The sequence below is a fragment of the Mus pahari genome, chromosome 13, assembly GCF_900095145.1.
Source record: "Mus pahari chromosome 13, PAHARI_EIJ_v1.1, whole genome shotgun sequence".
In the NCBI taxonomy this organism is placed as follows: domain Eukaryota; kingdom Metazoa; phylum Chordata; class Mammalia; order Rodentia; family Muridae; genus Mus; species Mus pahari.
Genome location: NC_034602.1, coordinates 80,664,131 through 80,673,977, shown reverse-complemented (window position 1 = coordinate 80,673,977; position 9,847 = coordinate 80,664,131).

The following is a 9,847-nucleotide window of genomic DNA, read 5'->3' as shown; positions in this document are numbered from 1 at the left end:
CTCACTCTGTAGACCAGGCTGGCCTCGAACTCAGAAATCCACCTGCCTCTGCCTCCCAAGTGCTGGGATTAAAGGCGTGTGCCACCACGCCCAGCTATGGTTGGTTTTTTTTAAGACAGGGTCTTACTGTGTAGGCCTGGTTGTTTTGGAACTCACTGTATAGACTAGGCTCATTTGGAACTCACAGAGAGATCTGCCTTTCTTTGCCTCCACAGTCCTGGGATCAAAGGTATGTATGTGCCACCATCACTATTTTTTTTTTTTTACGAAGTTGTACTTTTTTTTTTTTAAGATTTATTTATTATTATATCCAAGTACACTGTAGATGTCTTCAAATGCATCAGAAGAGGTCATCAGATCTCGTTACAGATGGTTGTGAACCACCATGTGGTTGCTGGGATTTGAACTCAGGACCTTTGGAAGAGCAGTCAGTGCTCTAAACCACTGAGCCATCTCACCAGCCCCACCATGACTATTTTTATGTAGTTTTTTTTTTTTTTTTTACTTACTTTTTTTGAAGTCTACATGTGTACAAAGAGGCATAAGACATACTGGCACACTGAACCTACCAGGTAAACAGCATTCAGAACTGAAGACCCCACCCTTACCAGCACCCGGAATCCCAGCTCCTTCCAAGGTAGATTTTCTGACTCACAAAATCATAGACCACTACTTCTTTTGCACTTACAGTAACAGGGTTATAAAGTCTCCCTGTGTGTATCTGTCTGTTTGTCTGTCTGTCTGTCTGTCTGTCTGTCTGTCTGTCTGTCTGTCAGCCTCTCTCCAGGGTCTCATCACATAGCCCCAGGTGGTGTGGAACTTCCTGTGCAAGTCAGGCTGGCCCTGAACACACAGAGATCCTCCAGCTTGTGCCTCTGGAGTACTGGGATGCAGGTGTGTGCACCTTCCCCAGTACATCTTTTTTTTTTTTTTTTTTTTTTTTTTTGGTTTTTCAAGACAGGGTTTCTCTGTGTAGTCCTGGCTGTCCTGGTCCCCAGTACATCTTTTGTGTCTGGCTGCTTTTACTCAACCAAGTGAAATGTGTCCACGTTCCTACCCATAGCTATCAGGATTGTTTTGTTTGTTTGTTTTTTGTTTTTATGTTTCTAGTTCTACTAGAAATATATTCCAAATTAAAAATGAGGAGTGAGAAAATGGAGGACAAAGCCTGTCAAATGAGTCCTGAACTTCTGCGAAAGTCCATAATGATTCTTCGAGAGTCGCAGGTTGTGACCAGCTCCCAGGCAGTGGGGGCCACCTTGAGCATCTGAGTCTTTCTAGAATTACTTCAGTGATGTCTTTGTGAACTGTTTATAAGTTTTCATTCTGGTTTTTTTCTTTACCTATAATATCCAGTATATACTGGTCAACCTTTTTGGTTTTCTTTTTTAGCCTGAGAATATCTAACACTAGATGTATAGCTAGAGGTGAAGTGAGGTCTTGACATCTACAGGAAAATAGAAGAATCTGTTTTCTGAATTATTTATATCAGTAATTACCACCAAATGTTCAAAAATGCCATCTAATGACCTCCCTGATTTCTCAGCTGTTTCTTTTTTCTTTTTTTTTTTTCCTGTAAGATTTATTCTCGAATGATCAAGTGGAACACTTAAGTGTGGCAGAGTACGTCATAGACATTCACATCTTATTTGTGGGCCAGCGTAACTCTGACCTGGGGGACAAAGTACAAGGGAGGTTTTTGTGAGTCAGACCTTGGCTAATGTTTCCGAATGCTCAGGGGACCTGGGGAGACTGTGACAGTGTCAGGTGTTACAGGATTTGCACTTTGCCCTCCTCCCCAAAGTTAAGCCCCAGCTGCTCTTTGTGAAAGGGGAATGCAGTCAGGATTGATTCCTAAGGAACTGGGGGGTCCCTTCTCGGAGTTGTCTCATCAATAAAATAATTTAAGAATGGACTCAGAGAGAAGTCTGAGGACAAGGACAGTTTTATTAGAGTTCAAATGAAAAAAAACCCAAGTGCAGGACAGGTGTAAATCTGGGTGGCTGTGTTGGGGAGGAAAATGGAAAAAGGAAAAAGTGCCGCGTTGCGGAGCTGGCAATGGAGGTCAGACACACAGGGAACACGCAGTCCTGTGGTAGGGAGGAGGAATTGGGGAAAGGGGAAGGAAGTCTAATGTCACAGAGAGTCCCCCAGGAAGAAACAGGGCCAGCCTTTAATCTCAGAAGAGGGTGGGTGAGGTGGATGAGGCTGGCCTGGTCTAGGTAGTGAGATAGCTCCAGGACAGCCAGAGCTACATACTGAGTCCCTGCCTCAAATCAAAACACAACCCAGAAAAGTTTCATCTTTCTGAGTCCTGACTTGACCCAGAAAGGAAGATGGATACAGCGAAGTTCATGGCCGCTCTAAGAAGCTGGAGGCAGCTTGGAGGGCCTGCGCTGGGGTATAAACTGGGGGGATATAAAGTATAATATCTCATTAACGGAATCACGACCCTGCTTGTCTCTTGAGCTTGACTTGAGGTGAGTGAGCCCACATCCCTACGAGTGGTCCTCCTTTAAGAGGAGTGGTCCCTTTGCCAGTCCCTGGGCTTGCCCAGCCGGGATGCTAGGAGCTTTTTCTTCTTGACCATCTGCTACTGGGAGAGTTATCTTGGTTTAGCAGCCAGAGCAGAAGCGTAGGCAGCAGTGACTCCATGATGTTAAAGAACACAGAACCTTGAATGTGCTTCCTCTCTGGGTCCCTCGTCTCTGTAGCCATCAGACTAGCAGTGGTGCTTATTCCTCAGCCCAGGCGTGGCACCGACATGTCACAGTTAACACGTGGAGGACGGAGGACAGCTTTGTGGCGTCTGTTCTCTCCTTCTACCCTTATATGGGTTCCAGAAGTCTCCAGGCTTACACACAACTGCTCTTACAGACTGAGCTCTTTTGCACACTCTCTTCTTCAGACTTCTCCCCATTCTATGAGAAACAAAGCCACTACTTTTTGTTTGTTTTGTTTTGTTTGAAACAGGGTTTCTCTGTGTAGCTTTTGGCTATCCTGGAAGTGTCTCTGTCAACCAGGATGACCTTGAACTCACCGAGATTGCCATCTGAGTGCTGGGATTAAAAGCCTGTACCACGGCCGCCCTGCTAAAGCAGTGCCTTTAAATGCTTAAAGCTATATAGTTTCTCAGTTCACAGAGGAAAATGAGAGAGGAGAGGTAGTTTATCCTTGGATAGGCACAACCTCCCTCATCATTCTCTGTGACGGAAGAGAGTTTTGCATGAGATGTTTTCTATGACATGTGTAGAACAGGAATGATTAAAGAAAAACATCTCTTTCTATGCACCCCTCTCCTTTCTGAGAGATGGAACTGTTGAAGAGGGTGACCTGACTTGAACTTGATCTGGCAGCAACCAAGGCTGTGGCTGCCAGCCCCTCTCTGCTGTCATCTGGGACTGGACCGTGACTATGAGGCGTTGCACTTTCTAGCTGGCCTCAGTCTTGCTACACCTGGAAGACCCCTCACGGGCCTAGGGATACAGCTTAATAATGGAGAAGTTTTCTAGTGCAAGAGTGACCCATCAAAAAGAATATAGGCAAAGCCATTAACACCTCAGCTCAGGCAGCATCCCTTCCAGCGATTCTCAGTGTCTGGTGGGATAAAATCATGTTTGCCTCAAGCTTCGCTGTGCTATAGTGATAATCAGAGTCCATCTTTGAATGCATTTTCCCATTAGGAAATACATTCTTTGAAAACACACAGATAATGTGATTATATAATCACTTTCCCAGCACTCGGGAGGCAGAGGCAGGTGGATCTCTGTGAGTTTGAGGCCAGCTTGGTCTATAAGAGTGAATTCCAAGCCGGGCATGGTGGCACGTGCCTTTAATCCCAGCACTCGGGAGGCGGAGGCAGGTGGATATCTGAGTTTGAGGCCAGCCTGGTCTACAGAGTGAGTTCCAGGTCAGCCAGGGCTACACAGAGAAACCCTGTCTTGAACTCCCCCCCCCCAAAAAAAAAAAAAAAAAGAGAGAGATAGAGAGTTCCGGAACAGCTAGGGAGAGGGAGAGGAAAAGGGAGAGGGAGGAAGAGAGAGATGGAGATCTTACTCTGTCCTCCAGGCTGGCTGGAATTACATATTCCTGGCTGACCTCAGAGTTTTATCTTTAGATTTATTTTGTTTTAGATGAATGAGTGTTTGGCCTACTTGTATGTGTGTGCACTGTGTGCATTCCCCATGTCCTTGACAGAAGGCAGAAGAGGGTCCCTTATGACTGAAGGTATAGATGGTTGTGAGCCACTATGTGGGTGCTGGGAATGGAGCTCAGGTCCTCTGTAAGAGCAACAGATGCTCTTAGAGAGCCATCTCTCCAGAGCCCTAGCTTCAAAGTTTCCATAATGTCCTACCTCAGTCTTCTGTGTACTGGAGTTATAGGCTGGAGTCATTATGTTCAGCTTTATTTATTTATTCATTCTTTTAAATCCTAATATTGCAATTGATTCACACTCATTAAAGTAGCACACTGCTTTAATCCTAGCACCCAGGAGGCAGAGGCAGGCAGATTTCTGTTAGTTTGAGGTCAGCCCAGTTTATATAGCGGGTTCTAGACCATTGATATTGAGAGCTACATCGTGTCTCAGGAGCTATGATTAGTATTCCTTCCCAAACTTTAGATTTGGCTGACTACTCCTTGATGGAAAACAGGCAGCTTTGTGCAAGTTACCTTATCATCTTTTTTTAGCCTATTAGTAAAGAGAAGCAACTTAGATAAAGAGTTTATCAAACTTTCAAGGTCTTTATCAGTACATACTGACTGGAATATCCATTTAAAACTTTACCATGTCTGTGTATGCTACATTAGATTTTCCTTTTTTATTTTTTATTTTGCCAGTGGTGAGGACTGAACCAGGGTCTTGCTCATACAAGGCTAGCGTTCTGCTACTGAGCGAGCTGTATCCCCAACCCTGGGTTTCCTCTTAGTGGGTAGGACCTTGTTTATGCTGTTTACTATCATTTGGAAAAAAATTGGGTTTGTCTTAGTCAAGGTTTCTATTCCTGCACAAAACATCATGACCAAGAAGTAAGTTGGGGAGGAAAGGGTTTACTCAGCTTACACTTCCACATTGCTATTCATCACCAAAGGAAGTTAGGACTAGAACTCAAGCAGGTCAGGAAGCAGGAGCTGATGCAGAGGCCATGGAGGGATGTTACTTACTGACTTGCTTCCCCTGGCTTGCTCAGCCTGCTTTCTTATAGAACCCAAGACTACCAGCCCAGGGATGGTACCACCCACAAGGGGCCTTCCCCCTTGATTCTACTAATTGAGAAAATGCCCCACAGCTGGATCTCATGGAGGCATTTCCTCACATGAAGCTCCTTTCTCTGAGATAACTCCAGCTTGTGTCAAGTTGACACACAAAACTAGCCAGTACAGGTTTCTTAGATTACCTCAAAGAAATGCCTTGTGGGGACTGTCTTGAGAACCATGCATGTGTCACCTCCTGAAGATTGTCTTGTCCACGACCGCCTGCCTCATGCTTTCAGGCTGATCTGAATCCTGGCTCTGCAGCTAAGGGTGCATGAGCTTCACCCTCACTGCCACCAGGGTTGCAGGCATGTGCTGTGTGCTACTATACCTTTATATGCAACACTGGGATCAAGCATCTGGCTTCCTGAACTAGACAACTACTCTCCTGACTGAACCATATACCCAATCCAGATCATAACTTTTTGGGGGTTATACATATGTTTTAGAAGTCACTGAAATATGTGCCTTTTCAGAGAAAAAAAAAAGACAGACACAGAAATATATATGCAAAATGTTTGTGATTGGGCTGGAGAGATGGCTCAGCAGTTAAGGGCTCTTCCAGAGGTCCTGAGTTCAATTCCCAGCAACCACACGGTGGCTTACGACCGTCTGTAATGGATTCCGATGCTCTTCTGGTGTGTCTGAAGACAACTACAGTGTACTCATATACATTATTAACTAACTAACTAACTAACTAAATCTTTTTTAAAAGTTTGTGATTTTACAAACTCCTCAAAAATATGCACAGACTTTGGGTTGAATACATTTGGTTTAAACCACTTGTTTAAAGAAATACAATTTACTTACATAACCTAGCTCTGACTTTAATAACACTCACCCAGCAGGCACCTGGCCTTCTGAGCCATTTCAAGCCTCTCTACTTACTGCAGAAAAGCTCTAACTCCATTTTTTTTTTTTTAATTCATTTATTTAAGGTACCGAAAACCTTTTAGATTCTATGCAACCTTTTGTTATCAGAGGGAAAACAGACCCCAGCAAACCTTTGCTTCTAACATTTTTGCCTTTGCCCAAAGGCTTTATCCAAGTATGAAGCAATTAGTTGCTTTCGGTTCTGTTTCCCTTTGCAGGTCAGCACAGTGAGAGTGGGTAATTTGGGGTCACGGTTGTGGAATTAGGGTGAGGCCTCACTGGGTCATGAAAACCTGGCTGGACAGAGAAGAGAGTTCCCTTCAGTTCTTTTTTTTTTTTTTTTTTTTTTTTTCAAGACAGGGTTTCTCTGTGTAGTCCTGGCTGTCCTGGAACTCACTCTGTAGACCAGGCTGGCCTTGAACTCAGAAATCCACCTGCCTCTGCCTCCCGAGTGCTGGGATTAAAGGCGTGCGCCACCACGCCCGGCTTCCCTTCAGTTCTGAGCGGGTGCCAAACCATATACAGTGAGGTAGGTGGGTCAATAAGGCGGAGGTCATGGTGGCTGCCTGCAGACCGCTTAGAAAGCCAGGCTTGCCTTCTGATGAGAAAGATTCAGAGGGAGGTTCCTGCCTTAACCCAAAACCTCTATGCTTCTGCTGGGTGAGTGTTCTACTGCCATGCAAGCCCAACCTGACTCAGCTACTAGACAATAAGGAAGCGGTTACCCTGGAAACACACAGATGGGATGGATATAAGGCCAATGCCAATCCTGAACAAGGCTGCTTGGCTGTGCTCCTCTTTAAGCCGGCCTGGAGGTAGAAATCAGTGCTGTCACCAAATGGACCGGTGACTGATCTCCATGTTGAGGTGTTTTTCCAGTCAGACATTTCTTCACGGTGAGTCCACTCTCTTTGAAACATCCTGCCTGCTGATAGATGCCCTGTGGTTTTCACGCAGTTCCTTTCTTACTGTCTCAAGCAGTTTTACAGACTAGTTATTGAAAGAGATGAGTGAATTTCACTCTACTTAAGATGCACACCATGGTTTCTCTGCTCTGCTTCCCAAATCGGGTATTTGAGGCAAAAAGAGAATAAGGAGGAGGCAGGTGGGGGCTAGGAGACCCGGGACCAGCCATCTGACTTTATGCAGCACTGTTGGGGGATCCCTTGACAATGGTCCTTTCTTTCCTTATGTTCTTTCTCCTAAGCCTCCAGTCTACTCTCCCCATCCCAAGAACTCTTGCTCTGTACCCAGGGTATCCTTGAGCTGGGTTCAAGTGGTCCTCTTGCTTCAGTCTCCTGAATACTAGGAGACACAAGATGCAAGCCATGACTGGCTTACCTTGTTTTTTCCCTTGAGAATCGTGTGTGTGTGTGTGTGTGTGTGTGTGTGTGTGTGTGTGCGCGCGCGCGCGCCTTACCAACCAGGAACCATGCTCAACACTACAAATGATCTTCACACTACCCTAAATGGTCAGAGAAATGAACTGACCAGATCATGTAATTCACACTTCTGCATTTCACTGGAAATTGTTTCTTCAGCTCTGGCTTCTCCAAGGCAGTCATCCACTTCTCTGGGAGGACTCTGACTCAGCCGTTCTTGAGGACACTGACTTAATCCATAGGGCCTGATGAAGGAACTCCATTGACAAAGAGAGATGCACATTCCCAATAAACAAAGTCTCTCCCGATGAGCACACCCTGAGCACAAATGAGCAAGGAGAGAGCCAGATTCCGCTGAGACATTTCATACAGTAAGACATAAAGAATGAAACACACATTGGGCTGGCGAGATGGCACCGTGGGTAAGAGCACTGACTGCTCTTCTGTAGGTCCTGAGTTCAAATCCCAGCAACCACATGAAGGCTCTGGGCTGGAGTCAGAAGGGAGGTCCTAAAATTCAGTTCCCAACAACCACATGAAGGCTCACAGCTACAGCATACTCACATATATAAAATAAATCTAAAAAAAAACAAAAAAAAAAAACCCAAAAAAGCAAAAAAAGAATGAAGCACACCTGCAGCCTGGTGATGTCCAGACTCTCCTTGTCTGACGAACTGCAGCCCATTCTAGCTGAGGAAGGTAAGCACCAGGCCTTTGCCCCTGGACTGCAGGCAGCTCCAGGCAACCTGTCCTCATGGCTTCCTGAGTCCTGCAGAGACTCTGAGAACTCATCAATCTAGATGAGTTATTTTGACAGTCTTGTAATCTAATCCTTTGTAGGTTGATTTTTTGGTTATGACTGCCTCTAAAAGCTGCAGCAGGTATGAAATGGGTGGGTAGCACACATTTTCTATGTATTGTTCTAGATGAGTGACATGTTTCATACATAATAATGAAATGGGGAGGAGAAGACCTTTTCAGCCTTAATCCGCCCCAGCCTTAGCACTGCATGGAAAACTTACGGGGAGGAAGTCCTTCCTGGGTCCTCTCTTCAAGCCTTAGAGGCCTCTCCTCTTTTGTTCTCTGAAGGAGTACTTCTCTGTACATTTAAGACTTTGTAAGGAAGCCAGTTACACCAAAGGGAAGCCCTGAAATAATCTGGCAGTTTTTCTTTTCAATAAGGAATACTTCCTGAGAGGCTGGAAGTTTGTCACTTTATGGGTGAGGCATGGCATGGTGACAGGATTTGATTTAAAAACTTTTGTTACTTTTTATTTTGTTGTTACTTGTTATATTTTGTTATGTTTCTATATCTTATATATTTTATGTTATAGTTTTGTGTTTATTATTGTTATCTTTTGTTATTACTACATTTATCTGTGCATGTGTGCACAGGTGTAAGAGCATGCTACTCTGCCCAGGCACGAGTGGCGGTCAGAGGACAAGCTGGGGAAGTCTGCTCTTTACTTTGGCTCCGAGGGTCCAGGGCCACCAGGTTTGGAGGCATCTGTCTTTACTCACTGAGCTACTTCTCTGGCCCTTGGCTATCTTCTTTTGCACTGCCAACTTTATGAACTGCTTGTGAACTAAAATGAGATGGCGTACCTGTCTCAGTGCTTGGACACCGTGAAGAGACACCACGACCAAAGCAACTTAAACAGACAAACCAAACAACACATTCAGTCAGGGGCTTGCTTGTGTCTCTGAGGGTTGTTTATTGTCTCAGAGGGCTTGCTCATCATCTCAGAGGGTGAGTCTGTTTCTTTTCCTCATCAGCACCCACTGATAGGTCTTTATCTGCTTCTCCTTATTCTCACTTGGATTGTTTCACCGCTTATAAGATCTACTTTGGTTTGGTTGGTGGAGTTAGTTGGTATACTGTGAGAGAGCAGTGTCAGAGCTCCAGGAATGACAAATGACCATTTTCTTTTGTGCACAAAGATGGTGCCCTGTTTGACTTGAGAATAGCATGAGTAAGAGCAGGAAGGTCTGGTCAAACATTAAGCCAGGGAAGCCATGTACTCTGTTTCTACTTCATAGAAAACTGTCATAATTTCAACTTGCGATTACATCATAGCCAGGCATAGGCAATCCATGTCTGCGATCCCTGCATTCAGAACTCTGGGGAAAGAGGGTGCAGGGTTCAAGGCTAGCCTCAGTCACAAAGCAAGGCTGAGGCCAGCCTAGGCTATGTGGGGCCCTGTCTTAAAAAAGAAAATATCAAGCTGGGCGTGGTGGCGCATGCCTTTGATCCCAGTACTCGGGAGGCAGAGGCAGGCGGATTTCTGAGTTCAAGGCCAGCCTGGTCTACAGAGTGAGTTCCAGGACAGCCAGGGCTA